The following is an 18,904-nucleotide window of genomic DNA, read 5'->3' on the forward strand; positions in this document are numbered from 1 at the left end:
TGAGATCTGGCGCCCTCTTCTGTATACTAAATAAATAAATCTTAAAACAAAAAACTATAGGTCTATAGGGAGTCTCAAAATTTTGACAATAAAAGGGGATTTGTTCTGTTTTTTAATATATTTTTGTTAATTCTTTGAGAATGTTATACAATGTTTCATAACAATCATTTTTAAAAAAGATTTATTTATTTATTGTGTATACAGCACATATCCCTGCATGCCAGAAGAGGGCACCAGATCTCATTACAGATGGTTGTGAGTCACCATGTGGTTGCTGGGAATTGAACTCAGGACCTCTGGAAGAGGTCAGTGCTCTTAACCTCTGAGCCATCTCTCCAGCCTCAACAATCATTTTTTATTTTAAGTATACATGTGTTTTGCCCACATGTATGTCTGTGCACCACGTGCACACACGGGGCCTGTGGAGCCAAACACGGGGTCAGATTCCCAGAAACTGTATGTAGCTAGACAGTTGTGAGCTGCCATGTGGATTCTGGGAATTAAACCTGGGTCCTCTGGAAGAGCAACAACTGCTCTGAACTGCTGAGCCATCTCTCCAGGTCATATATTTGTTTTTAAAATTCATTTATTTTATTTTATGATTTTGCCTGCACGTATGTCTGTGCACCATATCATGCCTGGTGCCCTCAGAGGCCAGAAGGTGTTGGGTCCCACATAACAGAAATTACAGATGGCTTTGAGCTGCCAGTGAACTGAACCCCAGATCTTCTGCACAATCAGAAAGTGCTCTTAACTGTTGGACCATCTCTCCAGTCCCAGTCAAAGGTTTTTCAGTGTTCGAGAATCAAAAATAAATTTAGTATCAAATATTCAAGTCTGAGATGTCTCTACTGTACTGCGGTGCATGCCTTCACCACTCATGCTACATTCCAACATCAGTGAGCACCACTGGGAACACCCTGCCTCCGACAGGAGACTACTAAATGTGTGAGCCGCAGCTCACACTGCACACAGTTTTCTCCCTCACTCCTCCACAAAAGCCTCCAGTGAGCACATCTTCGAACCGAGCTGTCTTTGGAGGCTGGGTTTTAAAAGGCACTACAGTTCCTGTAGTGGTCCATATGCTCTTCTGCTGTTCTCACGCCATGTACTAATGCCTGGCAACAGTCTCGGTGCTGATGACTGCAAAATCAAAACATCAACTCTGTGTCCTACAGTGTCACATATTCTCCCAACACTTCATTCTTTACCTAGAAATCATCATGCAAGGTTGCTTTTGGTAAAATTATATGCATATCAATTTTTTCAAATAAAAAAAAAATCTCATGACTTATTATCAGTAACTTTCACGTGTACACTTATTTTATAAACAAATGCCTATGGTTATAAAGAGCTTTCCACACAAAGGGGCATGAATGAAAAAGCTGAAGAAGCAGCTCCATTCTATACACCCTCCTCTATTCTCCAGCAACTCAGATCAGTTAGGCTCTGTCTCTGGTGTGTAAAACTGCCCACAGCTATACAAACTGCTTCCCTTATTTAACACTATGCTCCCATTGTCTACCTGCTTTCTAAAGCTTAACTAAGTATTCAAGAAACCCTCCTTTTCTCTGCTCAGGCTTCCCAGCATCTGTCCACTTCCACTCGGAAGATTTTACAGCTGGTAAATAAGCTTAAGAGAAAAAAAAAAAAAAATCAAGGAAAAGTCCATTTGAAGTTAAACATATTACAGAATCAGAATGCCAACCTCTAAGTACTTAAACATAATTAAGACCCGTTTTAAATCTTTGAAAAACATTTACTTTGTTCTCCTATTTGTTGAGACAGGGTCTCACTATGTAGCTCTGGTTGTCCTAGAACTCACTCTGTAGACCAGACTGGCCTCGAACTCACAGAGATCCTCCTGTTTCTGCTAGAATTAAAAGCTGCATCACCACACCCGGCTCCTCCATCCTCCTTTTGAAGCTCAATGTTTACTCAAGAGTGTGTTACTGCTGGTACTATTGGTGTGTTTGGGTTTTAGAGAGGTTGGCCGGGGTCTCTCTTGCCTTCTTCTCCAGAGTGCTGGGGCTGCAGGGTACCACTGCATTCCCTTTTACCCATTTGTGTTTCAATTACTTTGACTGTTAGCACTGCCTAAGTACGGGGGAGAAGTTACTTGCTTTTAAGACTTTCAGCACAAATATCTACCATGTAAGATGTGTCAGGTATTAAAGACTTCTGTGATTCAGTTAAAAGCATACTTTCTATGTGAAAACACACTCCGAGTTTGAAACAAACTAGAACACTCCTGATAGGAACATAATTCAATGAACCAATGACTCAGATCTTGGATATGACTTCTTAATTCTCTTTGGTTTCTCTATGCTGCTGAATGACTTACAACTAAAAATAATGTGGATACAATTTTAAAAAAAGGTGATTATAGACATTATAATGGAGCTTTGGTTTTACTATTCCTGGGAACACAAATGGTAGGAGAGAACCAACTCCTGTAAGTTTACCTCTGACCTATACACACACACACACACACACACACACACACACACACACACACACAACTACGTTGAATTAAAAAAATATATAGTGGTACCTTCTAGCTATGATAGAGAAACTACACCATGAAATCTCAACAACATGGCTACCTAAACAAGACTTGAGCAATTTCAACAACAACAGTTGGAATTCCAGTTCTGATAGGAAAAATCTCACGGGGCTCCACCCCTAGATGAAGAGCTACAGGCAATTAACAACTGCCAAGAGAGAGGGAATTGGCCTTCCCCAGGGAGAAGGCCACTAATTGGTTATCTAAAACCAAGTGGTCAACCTTAGAAACATATGCATGTAGGCAATTGAACATTGAATGAACTAAGCAGGCTGTATTTATATGTTGATTTGTGTGTGTGTGTGTGTGTGTGTGTGTGTGTGTGTGTGTGTGTGTGTCTGTGTAAGTAACCTGGCAGGATTTTTTTTTAAGCCACTGGGAAACATCTTTATTTAAAAAAAAAATTCATACATGTTAGATTTCTGTTCATTCTTAATATTTTTATTTTCTTTTTTTAATATTTCGTTTATTTCATCTCTCTATGAATCTTTTGCCTTAAGGTTTGTATATGTATCCGAAGGTATCAGATCCCCCTGGAACAGAAGTGATACAGGCTACTGAACTCAGGTCCTCTGGAAGAACAACAGCCTTTAACATGGTTTTTTTGGGGGGGGTTGGAGGTGGGGGAAGTGTCTTTCAAGACAGGGTTTCTCTGTGGGGCCTTGGTTGTCCAGGAACTAGCCCTGTAGACCAGGCTAGTCTTAAACTAAACTCATAGATTCGCCTGCCTATGACTCCTGAGTGCTGGGATTAAAGGCATGGGATACAGCCCTCCATCCCTGGTTGGCTTAGAATTTGCTAAATAAAGACCAACTTGACCCCAAATTTGTGATAATCCTTCCTCCACCTCCCCAATGCTAGGTTTTTGTTGTTGTTGTTGTTTATTTGTTCGTTCCTTTTGGTTTTTTTGAGACAGGGTTTCTCTGTGTAGCTTTGGAGCCTGTCCTGGAACTTGCTTTGTAGACCAGGCTGGCCTTGAACTCACAGAGAACAGCTGCCTCTGCCTCCTGATCCCCAATGCTAGTATTATAGGCATGTCTAACCAAGTCTTGTTTTACATTCTAGCCCTTTTTTGACTTTAGGGGAAAAACATTTATATAACTTACAGATCACTTAAATATTTGGTAATTTAAAAAGTCTTATCAAATTCCTTACTGTAAGTTAAATCAGATTCCTCTTGTTTTCTCTATAAGACACAAATGAAACCAGGCTGACCAAGAAGAGGAAGCTGTGCATTTCAAATACTTAAACCACCTTCACTTTCTGAAGTAGCTTTAGAATTTCTTTACTGCAGACACAGCTGCTTCAGGTAAAATGATCTGTAAACAGCTAATACTAAGGTAATTAAAATGCGGTCATCTCTACTCACATACTGGAGCATCCAACAAACATTTTCTGAAAGCAATCCAATGGATGCAGTAATTCCTGATGGTAACAGACTCCACAAGGAGGAAGGACAGAAAAGAAGAAAAACACCCAACAGAGCCACTGACCACAGGCAAGTGTTGTTCAAACTTTTAACTTCGTAGAAAGTGGGAAGGAAAGCTTCTGGGGAAAGAGATTTCTAAATTGGGTCCTGAAAGGTAGATGCCAACTAGCTAGGAAGGTATGGTTCAGATCAAGAAGGATGCACATAAAAGCACACAAACCCCGAGCAAAGCTTACTCTAAGCAATGCTTCACTAAAGCTCCTTCAAGTTGGAATGCAGGGAAATGTAAGTACCAGAAGACGGTGCTGGATCCCTTAGAGCTGGAGTCACAGGTGATGCTGAGCTGCCTGGTATGAGTGCTGGGAACAAAACTCTGGTTCTCTGAAAGAGCAGCAAGTCCTCTAACCAAAAGGGCTTCTGACCACTGAGCCACCTTTCCAGCCCCAGTCAGAAAAACTACTAAAAAGGATTAGTGAGACTGGTGATGTAGCTCAGTTAGCAGAGTGCTTTTCTACCATGCACAGAGGCCTAGGTTCAACCCCAACCCCACATAAACTCAACCCAGTGGTACACACCTGTAATCCCAGCATTCAAGAGATGAAGCTAGGGGATACGAAGTCCAAAATCGGGGCTGGAGAGATGGCTCAGAGGTTAAGAGCACTGGCTGTTCTTTCAGAGGTTCTGAGTTCAATTCCCAGCCACCACATGGTAGCTCACAACCATCTGTAATGAGATCTGGTGCCCTCTTCTAGCTTGCAGACGTATATGCAAACAGAATAGTATATGCATAATAATTAAATAAATCTTTTTTTAAAAAAAAAGAGAGAGAAGTCTAAAATCATCCTCAGCTACATAGAGAGTTTGAACCCAGCATGGGATATGTGAGATCCCATCAATCAACTTTTCAATAGTTGTGTATCTTATGAATGCAGGTGCCTGAGGAAGCCAGAAGCCCCTGGACCTGGAGTTACAGGTGGTTGTCAGCTACCTGATACAGCTACTGGGAACCAAACCCAGGTCCATTACAAGATCTGATTCCAGGCTAGCCAGGTCTACATAGTGAGACCCTATTTTAAAAAAAAAAAAAAAAATCATGACTTTTCAAAGATGTGAACATACATCAGACATGAATTAATTGTTGATGGAACTGGTATGGAGAGAAAGTCTAAGAACCACACACAATAAAGAATTCCGAAGTGAATTTGTAAATTGATGTGAAATAGGTCTACTAACAGAGCCAGGATCCAATTGCATTCCACTGGACACAATTTGCATGTCCATGAATGACATTTAACTGTATTTTGACGTAATGCTCATTGCTATCCATATCAAACATACAGTGGTACTAGACACATGTACGCTATATAGTCATCACCACTACCATCACTACAACTCTTTGTCTTGTAAATGAAACAGAAGCTTTTCAGTACCTCAGCTACTGGAAACTACAATTCCACCTTCATCTCTGCTTTTGACTGGTCTGCCATTTAAATGAAATCATAGACTATACAGGATCTTTGTAGCTGGTTTATTTTACTTAGCATGTCTGCAAGATCCATCTGTGTCTCACTATATGCTGTAAAATCTTATTTTCTCAACACATTTTCACTGTGCTGGCCCAGAACCTGCTGAGCAGAACAAGCTCCTTCCAAATTTGGAACAACCTTCCCACCTCTGCCTCACAAGTGCTGAGATTACAGACCTGCGCCACCATGGCTAGCTTGAATTTCCTTTAATTAGAAGTAAGTATTCCACTAGACGGATTTACATTTCATTTATCAGCTCTTCCTTCAGGGGCCATTTGGGTTGCACATCTCTTCAAGACTGTACACCTCTTTTGGATAGATACCCAAAAGACTAAGCACCGAATATTATACAGTTTTTCTATTTTTAATTTGTGGAAGAACTGCCATACTGTCTTCTACAACATTGGTACATTTACATTTTTACTTGCAGTGAACAGGGGTTCCGATTTTTTATACCCTCGTCAGTATTTGAATTTTCTGGTTTTGGTTGTTTGTTTTTTGTTTATGTTTTTTCAAGACAGGGTTTCTCTGTGTGGCCCTGACTGTTCTGGAACTCTGAAGAGCAGGCTGTCCTCGAACCTCAAACCCACAGAGCTCTGTCTGCCTCTGCCTCCCAAATGATTCGAATAAAGGTGTATGCCACCACTCCCAGCTAGCTCCTGGTCTTAAACGCTTTCAGTCCTCCATCGGACTGTGTGAATACGATGCTCACTGTGAATTTCCCAAACACAAAAGCCGTGTTCTTGTTATGCTGGTGAAGTTTTCTTCTCTTTCTGGTATGTTGTACTAATGTTAAATTCTCAATAAACTTCAGTTAAGGGGACTAATACTCTAGGAGTGGACATGATTTAAACAGCCATGCTGGAACACTTGTTCTTGCAGAGGACCATGGCTCAATTCCCAGGACCCATGGCAGCTCACAGCCATCTTTATAATTCTGATTCTAGAAGATCTGATGTTCCTCTTGTGACCTCCTCAGCACCAGACATGCACGTGGTACACAGACACACATGCAAAACACTCATATAAATAAAATAAATAAATCTCTAAAAACCTAGCAGTGTTTAGCAAGGTATGCCTGCGATCCTGGCACTCTGCATGCTAAGGCAGAAGGATCAGCTCAAGTTTGAGGCCAGCCTGGGCTAACATATAAGAGAACTTGTCTTAAAAAGATATTCACAAATTTTATCTATAAATTTTAAAACATGGAAATGTTAATAAAACTACCCTGTAGTGGTTTAAAAGAAAATAGCCCCCAAAGGGAATGGCACTATTAGGAGGTGTGGCTTTGTTAGAGTGGGTGTGGCCTTGTTGGAGGAAGTGTGTCAGTGTGGGGGCGGGCTTTGAGGTTTCCTATGATACCACCCTGTGCCTCAGTCAACTTCCTGTTGCCTGCAAGAAGTAGCCCTCTCAGCTCCAGCACCATGCCTGCCTTCACTCTGCCAGGCTCCCCACCGTGATGATAGTGGGTGAACCTCAGAAACCATAAGAGTCCTGTGGTAGTGGTGTCTCTTCACAACAACAGAATCCCTAACTGGGACATATACCCACAGTCTTCCATGTTTATTTACTATTACACTGTCAGCTAGTTCATGGGGAAAAATGTTTTGAAAAAGATACAGTATCCCCAAATTTCTTTCAGAAGAAATGTTTTTCATACTGTTATCAAAGTGAATAGCACCCCCCATCCCAACCAAGACTGCTGGTAACAAATGTCTACTTTTTCTTATTACAGAGATTCCAGCACAGCCATCTGGCTTCTGTCTATAGGTGACCCAGTGTCTGAAGAGCAGTCCCTCTCTACATAGTCAGCTGTGTCATACCGTTAACAGTTGTCGGCCATGCTCTGTTGTTTCCTCTGCACTACGTCACTCTGAGGTCCTGAAGTTTTAAGACAGATCGAGGTGAGGGAGAATAGATTCCAAGATTGTCATGACTCTCCAAGTTGGATTTCTGGTCCTAAAGCCGTAAAGTCTTTTAATTGATGTTGTTGTGTTGTTTTTTAAGGCAGGGTTTCTCTGTGTAACAGCTCTGGCTGTCCTGGAACTCGACTGTAGACGAAGCTGGCCTCGAACTCACAGAGATCCGCCTGCCTCTGCCTCCCAGGTGCTGGGATTAAAGGGGTGCGCCACCACCCCCCGGCCCAACTCCCTCTTCTAAGGGCAATGCACACACATGGTGCACAGATACACATACAAGCAAAGCACACAAAATAAAAATCTTTACAAACAAACATTTTAAAGGTGCTAAATATTAGCTAACATCTACTTTGAGTATGACTTTATCTCATATAATCCCAACACTGGTACCTTTGGTGTGTTGAAAATAGTTCTTTAGCTGAAACAGGAGTATTTGTACAAATAGTAAAAAGTACAGGTGTTTGGTTTTTTGAGACAGGGTTTCTCTGTGTAGCTTTGGAAGCTGTCCTGGAACTCACTCTGTAGACCAGGCTGCCCTTGAACTCACAGAGATCTGCCGCCTCTGCCTCCCAAGTGCTGGGATTAAAGGTGTGTGCCACCACTGCCCGACTAAAAAAGTACAGTTTTAGAACATCACAAACTACTGTAATAATAGTTTACGAATATTAGTTCCTTCTAATACTAGTTTTCTTTATACTAGTTCACTCAGAAATTTGGAAAAATGAATCAATGAATAAAATAAAACGTTCACCTTCTTCTTTAACCTTAAGGGAATGTTGTCACAAAGACTCTCTAAGTTCCTCCTGCTAATAAGGCTGAAACTGTTTAGGATTGGAATTGGCAGCATATGTGTTCTCACACTTTAATTAAAATGCCAGAAATGAATGTGTTTATTTTGTCAATACTAAGAAAATCTTGTGGTAAAGGAAAATATTCAGAACTCTTCCTCTCCCCAGAATACACGAGCTAGGAAGTAGTGAGTGCTGTGTTCCTCCTCCATGGCCCTGACGGCATTCGCTTTATTAACAAAGGAAAACCAGATCATCCAAGAGTTTAATACAAACTATTCTGAAAAATAACTGTTACGTGTGTGAAATCAGTACCTCTCTTTAAATTACTAAAACTGTGTGCTAGGAAGGAAAAATCTGTGCAAAAAAAAGTATAGATTAAAAGCCCAAACTGCTCCATCTGAATTACAGCACAGTGCTACTTTTATACTAGAATAAAGTGAACTGAGTAACATTAACATAGAAGCCTTTCTTTTCCAAGTTAGGCTAAACAGAAACAGAAACTCAGTATAAAAACAGGTAAAAAGTTATACAATCTGAAGTACAGTCAGTATTTTGTTAAGAATTTTTGGTCAATCTGAATATTCAAACAACAACAACAACAACAATAACAACAACAACAAAAAACCCAACTTGAAATGTCCTTAAAGGAATTAAGATTAAAAAAAAGAAAAACCATAACCCTAACATTTATGAATATATCTTCAGAGGGCCACAAATGCAGCCAAATATAGGGCCTCTTTCAAGAATCATTTTACCCAGTACCCTTAGGCAAAGTACTCCTCTGCAATATTTACTAGATTTTTAAAATAAAAACATGAGCTGCTCTAGAGTGCTATTATTTAAAATATGGTTTTCCGTAAGTATGAGGTACATATTTTCTGGGATGACAAAGCACTTGAAAAGGCCCAGTTTAATACTGGAAGAACACTGTGAAGTGGTGCAGAGAAACCCGTAGACCCATCTGCACCTTTCTCTACTTCAACATCTTATATTACATGGCCATTTGTTGTAGTAACGGAACAACACAGATACCATGATTAACAACTAAAATACACATTTATGGCCAGCACAGAAATTTAAGCCTTTAATCCCAACACAAGAAGCTGAAGCAGGAGGATTTGTGGGCTACACAGTAAGTTCCAGGCCAGCCTCGCTACAGTGTGGCATCCTGTGAAGAAAACTGAGAACAATTTAAATTCGATTAGCTGTAACATTTTCTCCTCATGTGCCTTGTTTCTGGTGACCCCTCCAATTCTCAGCAATCCTAGGTTACAGACTTTATAAGGCTCTTTGCTAGAATTAGTTTCATGCTTTTCTGATAATAGACCAGACTTATGAGGTTGGGGAACCAGAGGTACAGTTTAGAACTGCTGTCAGCAGGGCTTGTGGCTGATGTTGGGCCTGGTCCCTAGCAGGGGCAGTGCCTGCCCTTCTCCACCCAGAAGCTATTGCACATTGTATGTTTTCAAAAGACAACTAACACTTACAAACAAGGAAGCCAAGCACGGTGGTACAGGCCTATAATCCCAGATACTCAGGAGACTAGGGCAGATTTCTAAGCTTAAGGCTAGTGTTGTAGAATAATCTTTTTGTGCACTGTGAAGATTCTTTGCCAAGGCACCTTCTGATTGGTTTAATAAAGAGCTGAATGGCCAATAGCTAGGCAGGAAGAAGTTAGGTGGGACTTTCAGGCAGAAAGAAAATTAAAGGAGATGAATCTAGGCACAGGAAGAGATGCCAGAGGAGACGGAGAGGAAGCAGGACAAGCAGGAGAGGTAAAACCCATGAGCCATGCAGCGGCACACAGATGAATAGAAATGGATTAATTCATGCTATAAGAGCTAGTTAGAAACAAGCCTAAGCTAAAGCCAAGCTTTCATAATTAATTAATAATGAAGGTAGTTCCCTGAGTACAGTCACTAGCATTCACGAGGCTGAGTTCAATTGCAGTATTGGGGATGGATGGGGACACGAGCAGCTGAGGCTCTCACTTAGTGGTAGGGAAAGCTCTTATCTATTTACATAAGATCCTGAGTTCAATCCTCAGAATGGCATGTACAACACAGGAGATGGTGTGGGGCGGTGTCAGTTCACTGTGAAGACAGAACACTGTCAAACTGTTGGGTGTCCTAGGCTGGCACTCTCTCCGCTGAGCTACAGCTGCAGCACTGACCAATTCTTTGGAATCCTTCTGCACACGAGAGTGGTCTTTCCCTGTTTTGATTCTATTCAGTCCCATAGGTATACCCGTATTGACTTGCGGGCATTCCTTTCACATTCTGGGTCATGTCTAATACTGCTTCCCATGACTGCTGCTCAGATGACTCCGCCTTGGCCCCTGGAGCTCCTCTTTCAGCCCTATGCCTCTGACATACCCATCTCTGCAGGGTTTACTCCCTTCCTTCTTCTGGTTTGTCTCGGTCCTAGACCACCCATCTCCATAAAGGATGGCGGTTTCTTTTACTGGAGAATGCTTTTTTTTTTTTTTTAAGCTGACATGTTTCAAATATATAAAAGAGAACAAATTTTAAAAACTATAAAATTGGAACATAGTCTTTTTCTTGAAAAAAGAGAGTAAAAAATAAAGGCGGAAAAGTTTAAATCTCCCTACAGTGGACTGGGGATACAGCCCAGTTGCTAGAGCATTTGCCTAGTATGCATGAAGCCCTAGGCCAAGATAGACTTAATTATGTGGCTCAGGTTGGAACTCACTATGTAGTGCAGGCTGCCTCAAACTCCTGATCCTTTTGCCACTAGAGTTCTGGAATTGGAGGCATAAGCATCATCATGCCCAGCAATTCTTTTTTTAAAGGTTTGTTTGCTTGTTTGTTTAGTGACAGGGTCTCTAACTGTGTCTGGTCTAGAACTCACTATATAGGCCAGGCTGGCCTTGAACTCATACATGTCTAAGACATCCCTCTGTAAGCAATGGTTCAAGACTAGACAGCCCAGTGCAATAAAGCAAAGCATACAGAAATAAAACTCTCGTATATGAAAACTTCTTTCTTAGGATAAGCCATAAAGGAAAAACCACTTCACATCTGACCCCATCAAAATGAAGGACTGTTGTGAGAGCGCATGCGCATGTGAACTGATTCTGCTTTGCTTCTGTGGGGTGGCATCAGACGTTATCAAGATCTACTGTGAGGTGTCAAGTAGTCAAATGAACTTAGAGGTCAAATTATTTTAAGTCTTTAATTACCCTTCATATTCTGTAATTACAAAATTACTAATCAAACAAAAACTTGTCGAATCAAATTAAGAAAATAAAGAGCCAAGTGCAGTGGAAACTTTGGAGGCTGAGTTAGGAGGATTTCTAGTTGAAGTTAGGGTAGGCTACACAATAGGACCACACTTAAACATACGAGGCTGACAGAGCTGCAGCTATTCCAATTACATCTTTTGTTTTATTTTGTTTTTCAAGACAGGGTTTCTCTGTGTAGCTTTGTGCCTTTCCTGGAACTCACTTGGTAGCCCAGGCTGGCCTTGAACTCACAGAGATCCGCCTGGCTCTGCCTCCTGAGTGCTGGGATTAAAGGCATGCACCACCACCGCCCGGCCCAATTACATCTTAAATGTCACCTTTGTATGCCTTAAAAGAAATGCATGATTGGGATGGGGATGGCCCAGTCGACAGGCACTTGCCTAGCATGTGTGACGCCTTCGATTCACTCTGTGGCAGCACATAAACAGAGCATGGGGGCACTTGCCTGTATCTCAGCTCTTGGGAGGCAGAAGAGAAGGACCAGAAGTTCAAAGCCACCTATGGTACACATCAAGTTGGAGGTAAGCCTGGGATACACAAGATACCGTCTCAAAAAAGCAAAGGACAACAAATGCCAGACATTATTGTAGAAATTTGGAAAGAACTGTTTGGAAAATCAAACAATGCATGTTTCAGTCTGTGTCTCCAGTGTGCCTTACTTACATTGTGAGCAACATTGCTCACGAATCCTGAAGAGAGGCCTGAGAACTGAAGCCTGAGGATGGGTCTCTTTCACTGTGACTGAGTGACTTTCTTTATGGCATGCTCTGCGTCTGTGGAAGCAGCCCCGGGTCCCTCGGAGCTGTGGTCAGTACAGGTGGAAATCACCCGACTAAGCTCTCGGAACTGAACTCCAAGTCTCCAGAAGAGAGTCAAGCGCTGTCACTGTAAGTTGTTGCTCCAGCTCTCTTTAAGTCACTGCCTTTTCTACCATCTGCAGATGCTTCAGAGGATGAGCAACGTGCTAAGATCTCACAGGGCTGGGGAAATGGCTCAGTGGATACACAAGGAGAAGACCTGAGTTCAGATCCCAGCACCAACTCACAAAGCTGGGAGCGGGAGCATGTGCCTATATCCACAGCACTGGGAAAACACAGAAAGATCCCTGGGACTTGCTGGCCGGCCAGCCAGCCTATACCTGTCCAGTGAAAGACTGTCTCAAACACACATATACACTAAGGAAAGATCTCCGTAGCTGGGTAAAGTGGTACATACTTGTAATCTTAACACTTAGAGAGCTGAGGCTGGAGTCATGAGTTTGAGGCCACCTAGAGACTACAAAGTAAGATCCAATCTCAAAAAAGAAAAGTGAACAACAAGTAAACAAACAACAATCAAACCAAAGATAAGATCTTCCTTGGAAGGAGTAATAACAGGTAGGGAGGGGAAGGGGTCAACCGAGGCAGGCACTGCAGGGAAAGCCTGCTGTCCAGCCTGCTCGGGAGGCTACGGTTGGAGGATTGTTCTTAGACTAGTGGAAGGGGAGGAGGCTTTCCAAATAATTCTGATTAAAGTGTCAAGTCAGAGAATACACACAACTGCAAAGAACACGTCATTAAACTGGGAACTTACCAACACTGTGTTCATGACTAAAAAGGATGAGATGGAGTAAGTAAACATTCCTGTCAAATGCTTTTTAAATATTGCATATAGTGACTGTTTATATCAGCAAGTAAAAGAAATTCACTCTTATTTCATTCAACATCAAAGTAGCACCTCCCCCACCTCCCAACACACACAGACATTTTCCTTCTGGACTCTAAGTCTCTGGCTCACAGGAAAACAAGATAGTTAAACACACACCAGCGTGGGCTCTCTGCCCTGTTTCTACATGCCGCCCACACAGCACTTGGCGAGCATGTGATCAGGAGGAAGGATGCACAGTCACACCACATTCTTTCCCTCAGCTCTCACACGAGGACTTGCCCCTCAGTGGCATTCTTCTCTAAACAGCCATGGTCACCTTAGCAACCCTCTGCTCCCAATATGGACAGCTGGTCCATTTAAAGTCAGTCCTCCTTGGCAAGCAAAGTGCTTGTTCTTCAAACTGGGGGAGAGAGGAGAGGTTTCCTTTCAGTACACATTGCAGGGCCTGATTCATGTTGATCAGCACTTTTGTTCTGTGGTAGCAATTTGTAGAGTTTCAACCTACTCTGAGTTTGGGGTTTTGTTTTTGTTTTTTAAATCTAAAATCAAGTAACTAAAACAGCAAAATCCAGCTAAATCATATGGGACTCTATGAGTGGAACATGAAACAGAAAAGTTATAAAACAATTGTACTTTTGTTAAAATGTAAAGCTTTTGAGTTTCAAGAATGGAAGTCTAGCTGCAGTTAAACTGATACACAACAAAAGAGCTGAGTCAGAAAGCCCTCACTTTTCAATATCATAGCCCATCTCTGACCCTCAGACACAAAGCTTGCAGAAAGCACTTTCCTACAAGGGGTGTGTTGTGGGGGGGACAGGACTCTGGGGGGGATCTCCAGCACCACCAAACTGCTAAACTTCAAGTTCCAAATGCACCTAATTAATGGACTATCAATCTGTATTTTTATTCCACTACCTACATGGGCAATTTCTTAATCCTTCCAAATGCTCAACTAAAACCAAGTAATAAGCATATCTGAAGACTTTATTAGACTGATGCAGATAACATGAACTATTCAAAACCAATCTTGACATCTCTGCTGTACCTGGGACTGAACCAGATCAAGCCTTTCAGAATAAAAGAAACAGTTTTATAACCCAATATGTGATTTTCATACTATGAATAAATAGAGAAAACTGTGGCACTGAAATCTATTCAAATTGCTCATTACTATAACCCACAAAGGCATTTTATGTCCTACTCAACAAAACTAGACATCTAACCACTAAAGAAAGTAAACCAGAATACTCTAAACTAAAAGTTTGTGATATTTGTGATAAATTGGAAACATTTATGAAATATTTTTCTATAGCAGCGGTAGATCCTTTAATAAATGCTACTTTAGTGAAACTCAAAAAATAAGTATGCTAAATAAAAAATAAAATCAACTGGGGCTGGAGAGATGGCTCAGCAGTTAAGAGAACTTGCTGTTCTTCCAAAGGATTCAGGTTTGATTTTTCAGTACCTACATAGTGACCACAACCATCTATAATTCCAGTTCCAGAAGATCCAATGCCCACTTCAGGCCTCTCTGGGCACTCAGTACACAGACATAAATGTAGGTAAAAAATTCATACACACAAATTTTTAAAAAGTAAAAATATTTAAAAACATTAAATAACTACTACCTAAATTATTCACTGACTATATATTTTTTAACTGTATACATATGTTTTTTAAACTTTCAGACTATGAGGTTCTTGTTAGGTGGCTGACAAGATAGTTGAGTGCGTACAGGGGCCTGCCACCAAGCCTGACCACTTGATTTCCAGGAAGAAGAGAACCAACTTTCCCAAGTTGTCCTCTGACCGAGCTACCTGTGCACCACGGCATCTGCGCACACGTGTACACGCTGCGTATGCACACACAAATGTAAACAAAAACAACAACAAAGAAAACCTTCTTTAAAGACTTACCCTAGTTACTTTTATCTTCCTCATCCAGCAGAGCATCAACTGACAGGGAAGTAGAAAGGCCGGCCACACACCCGTCTTTCTAACTCCCGCTACTGTTTGTAAACTACAACTACTACGTTCTACATAGGCAGTATGCCAAGCAGAAATCATGAAATCAGTATGCATGTATATAAAAGACTCAAAAACAAACATTACTCAAAAAAGAACTATGCTACTTGGTCAATTCTGAGTTGTACCTTTTAAAGAGTAGCGCAATATCCAACAATCTATGGGATGTGAAAATCTTTATCAATATCTGAAAGTCTATGGAATGTGAAAATCATTATCAATATCTGACAATCTATGGAATGTGAAAATCATTATCAATATCTGACAGTCTATGGAATGTGAACATCATTATCAATATCTGAAAGTCTATGGAATGTGAAAATCATTATCAATATCTAACAATCCATGGAATGTGAAAATCATTATCAATATCTGACAGTCTATGGAATGTGAACATCATTATCAGCTTCAACAGTTTCTAGTCTTCTCACCAAATCTTTTTTGTTTTGTTTTTTTTTTTGTTTTTTGAGACAAAGTTTCTCTTTGTAGCTTTGCGCCTGTCCTGGATCTCACTCTGTAGACCAGGATGACCTTGAACTCACAGAGATCCACCTGCCTCTGCCTCCCAAGTGCTGGGATTACAGGCCTGCGCCACCACTGCCCAGCTAGAATGGTTCTTTAAATGAACTAGTCAGTGATGATGGAACAAACTAAAGAAGATTTTAATATCAATATTCATGAATTTAAGTAAAATGCTGAAATGTTCAGACATTTGGCCTCTTATAGGTTCACAAAAATTTAAACAAAATATACTATGTAAAACTTACCATTTCAACTAGTTTTTAAAATATATAATCATTTTTTAAGGTTGCCACTGTCCCTTTACTACATTTAACTACATGGCAGAGTGATATTGTATATATGATATATGAATAATGTACTAGTTTTTCTACACTAAATATAAAAATATCGGGTGTTGGAGAGGAGGTTCAGTTAGTGAAGTGCTTGACTTGCAAACAGAGGCCCTGAGATGGATCCCTAGAACCTATATGAAAAAAAAAAAAACAACTGGGTATAGTGATGTGCGTTTGTAACCCTAGCACTGTGGAGACAGAGTCAGGCAAGATCCCCAAGGCTCTCTGGTCAGCCAGCCTCACCTATTTGGCAAGTTCCAGGCAAGTGAGAGACCTTGTCTCCAAAGAACAAAGTGACTGGTGCCTGAGAAATGAGAGCCGAGGTTGTCCTCTGGCCTCTACATATAGAGACATGTACCAGCAAACATGCACGCACACAAACACAAAACAAAAACACTGGAATTTAGGCACAGCTCAGTAATAGGAGAATACCTACCCCATATGAGGCCTTGGGTTCAATCCCTAGTATCATTAAATAAATACAAATTTTAAAAAATCTCTCTCTCTCTCTCTCTCTCTCTCTCTCTCTCTCACACACACACACACACACACACACACACACACACACACACACACACAATTTACCACTCTAGTTAGGAGCCCTAAAAGTATCATACACTATAAGCCATCATCATTATGTATCTACTGTACATTATATTAATGTAGAAGATTTAAATTTCACTTTCCAAAAGAAAATGGCAAAGAAGGACAGATTTAAGGTTAGTGAGATTAAATCTTCTGAAATTTCTACTTTTGCTTTAAGCACAAAAAGAAGATTCTGAATTTCTGCTGAAGTACATTCTCAATGCCTTGAAGATGTGAACATGCTGTGCGTATCCCAAGACCTTCTTAACATCCTGGAAGCAGGAGGGATGGCAGGGCAAGAGAGGCCCGTGAGGACAGCCTGTGCTTCTGATCCCAGCACTTGTGCTGTGAGGCGCAAGCCCCTGGTGCCAAAGAACAGTCTTGGTACTATGCTCCTCCCTTCTCTTCCTCAGCTAGTGGGTCCCATTATTTTAACCTTTCTTTTATTTTTTAATTTTTAATTTTTAAATCTTATTTGTTTGTTTGTTTGATTTTTTGAGACAGGGTTTCTCTGTGTAGCACTGGCTGTCCTAGAACTCACTCTATAGACCAGGCTTCCTTTGAACTCACAAAGATTTGCATGCCTCTGCCTCCCGAGTGCTGTGAATAAAGGTGTGCACCATCATTGCCTGGCTTTGATACATTCTCTAAAACTGTAATTCAATAATACTACCTATATGTTTCTTTCAAGAAAACACAGGAGGCACATTTCTAGAACCATATGCTAGAATGTGTACTACACAGTAAAACAGAAATTTAGGGTGACTCTTACTGCCACACTCTTAGTAAGTTCTTCAGCGTGGATAACTGTTAGGATGAAAGTGAGAGACTTGGACACTTACTAATCTGGAGGAACGCTATGCTGCATCTTACTTCATGACATGTGGATTATTTCCTCACCGTTACATCTGGGCATCTACTTCTTGATGGCCATTTCTGAAATAAAGTACAGTAATTGAGAATGTGAGTCATATATTATAAAACCATAAACTCTTTAAGAACAATTAACTACATTATCACGACCAGTAAGGACTATTAACAAAGTTCTTAAGCAAACTCCTAACAGAAAACATTAGCAGGGCTAAGAGTTATGTAAGATTTAAAAACATACTGTCCCACATGTTTTTCAGTCCTCAACACCTTTGTTCCTGCTGAGCCTTAGATTTTGATTGTGATTTATAAATGGGAACAAAAAGATACACAGAGAAAACTATAAAATGGCACGTTTTGAACCCCATGAAGCAAGTGCCCACTCACTGTTTATTTATCCATTACACCTAAAATGAAAACCCAAGAAAGGGATTCTGTCCATTTTATTTATTGACTTTAGGCACCTGAAACAATGGCTATTGTGCCACTAAGTGCTCTGTGCATGTTTACTAAAAGAACGAATAAACTGATTATTGGTTAACTCCAACTGATGAAGTATATGGTGGTTTAAATGAAAACGGTCCCACAGGGCCATGCCAGCCATGCACGAGGGAATCAGGACTGTGCTGAGCCAGTCCCTTCCTTTTGCCGGCCCTGGAATAGCTGGCCCCATCCCTCATCATGGGCAGGGGAGAGCTGACCCCGAGGAAGTTGGCATAGGGGAGCTAGCTTTACCCCTCTTGTGGGGAGTGGCCCCAGTGGCCTGGACTGACCAGCTCAACTACCACCCAGGCCCACTGAAGTTGGCCAAGCCTAACATCTACCCCACCTAGGACCTCTGGAGCTCATAAAGGGACTGGTCCTGTGGAATGGTAACTGTAGGCTCTCCATGAGGAGTTTTGGTGAGGACTGATGATGGTGTACCAGAAACCAGAGGCCTTGAACCAGACTAATGACACACTGCACTAAACATTTGCAAGTAAAGCTGATTGGACAAAAGGGTACACTGTGTGACACAGTGTAGCTCCCAATTGCACTAGGGCAAATGAAGAAGTGGTGGAGAGGCAGGAATGATGGAGGAGGGAAGAGGTTTTGATTGATTGATTGATTGATTTTCATTGGTGGGGGCAATGCAAGGGAGAGTGGAGAATATGGAAGGACTGGGAGGTGAGCAGAATTTGGGGTGCATGATGTAAAATTCCTAAAGATCCAATAAGTAAATTGTGTTTAAAAAAAAAAAAAAAGAAAAAGAAAGAAAAGAAAGTGGCCCCCACAGACTCACAGGAGTGGCATTACAGGAAGCATGGCTTTGTTGGAGGAAGTATGTCCAGGGGGCAGGCTCTAAGGTTTCAGAAGCTCAAGCCAGGCCCAGTGTCACTCTCTCTTCCTGCTGCCCACCAAACCAGCTGTCAACTCCCAGCTACCGCT

At 41.2% G+C, this 18,904-nt stretch overlaps 1 protein-coding gene across 3 annotated transcripts in view; it reads right to left on the minus strand.

Annotated features, from left to right (window-relative positions):
* Frs2 (fibroblast growth factor receptor substrate 2) overlaps positions 1-18,904 on the minus strand; it is a 79,033-nt gene that overhangs the window by 13,339 nt on the left and 46,790 nt on the right. Inside the window, exon 2 of one of the 3 annotated variants that reach the window (XM_036169847.1) lies at positions 17,507-17,542. The exons of 1 other annotated variant lie outside the window; for it this stretch is intronic. The gene's annotated coding sequence lies outside the window, so the exon portion shown is untranslated. Of the gene's footprint in view, positions 1-17,448; positions 17,543-18,904 lie in introns of all 3 variants that reach the window. One more of the 3 variants, XM_036169846.1, reaches the window with a different exon arrangement.

This window comes from Onychomys torridus, chromosome 20 (assembly GCF_903995425.1).
Source record: "Onychomys torridus chromosome 20, mOncTor1.1, whole genome shotgun sequence".
NCBI lineage: Eukaryota > Metazoa > Chordata > Mammalia > Rodentia > Cricetidae > Onychomys > Onychomys torridus.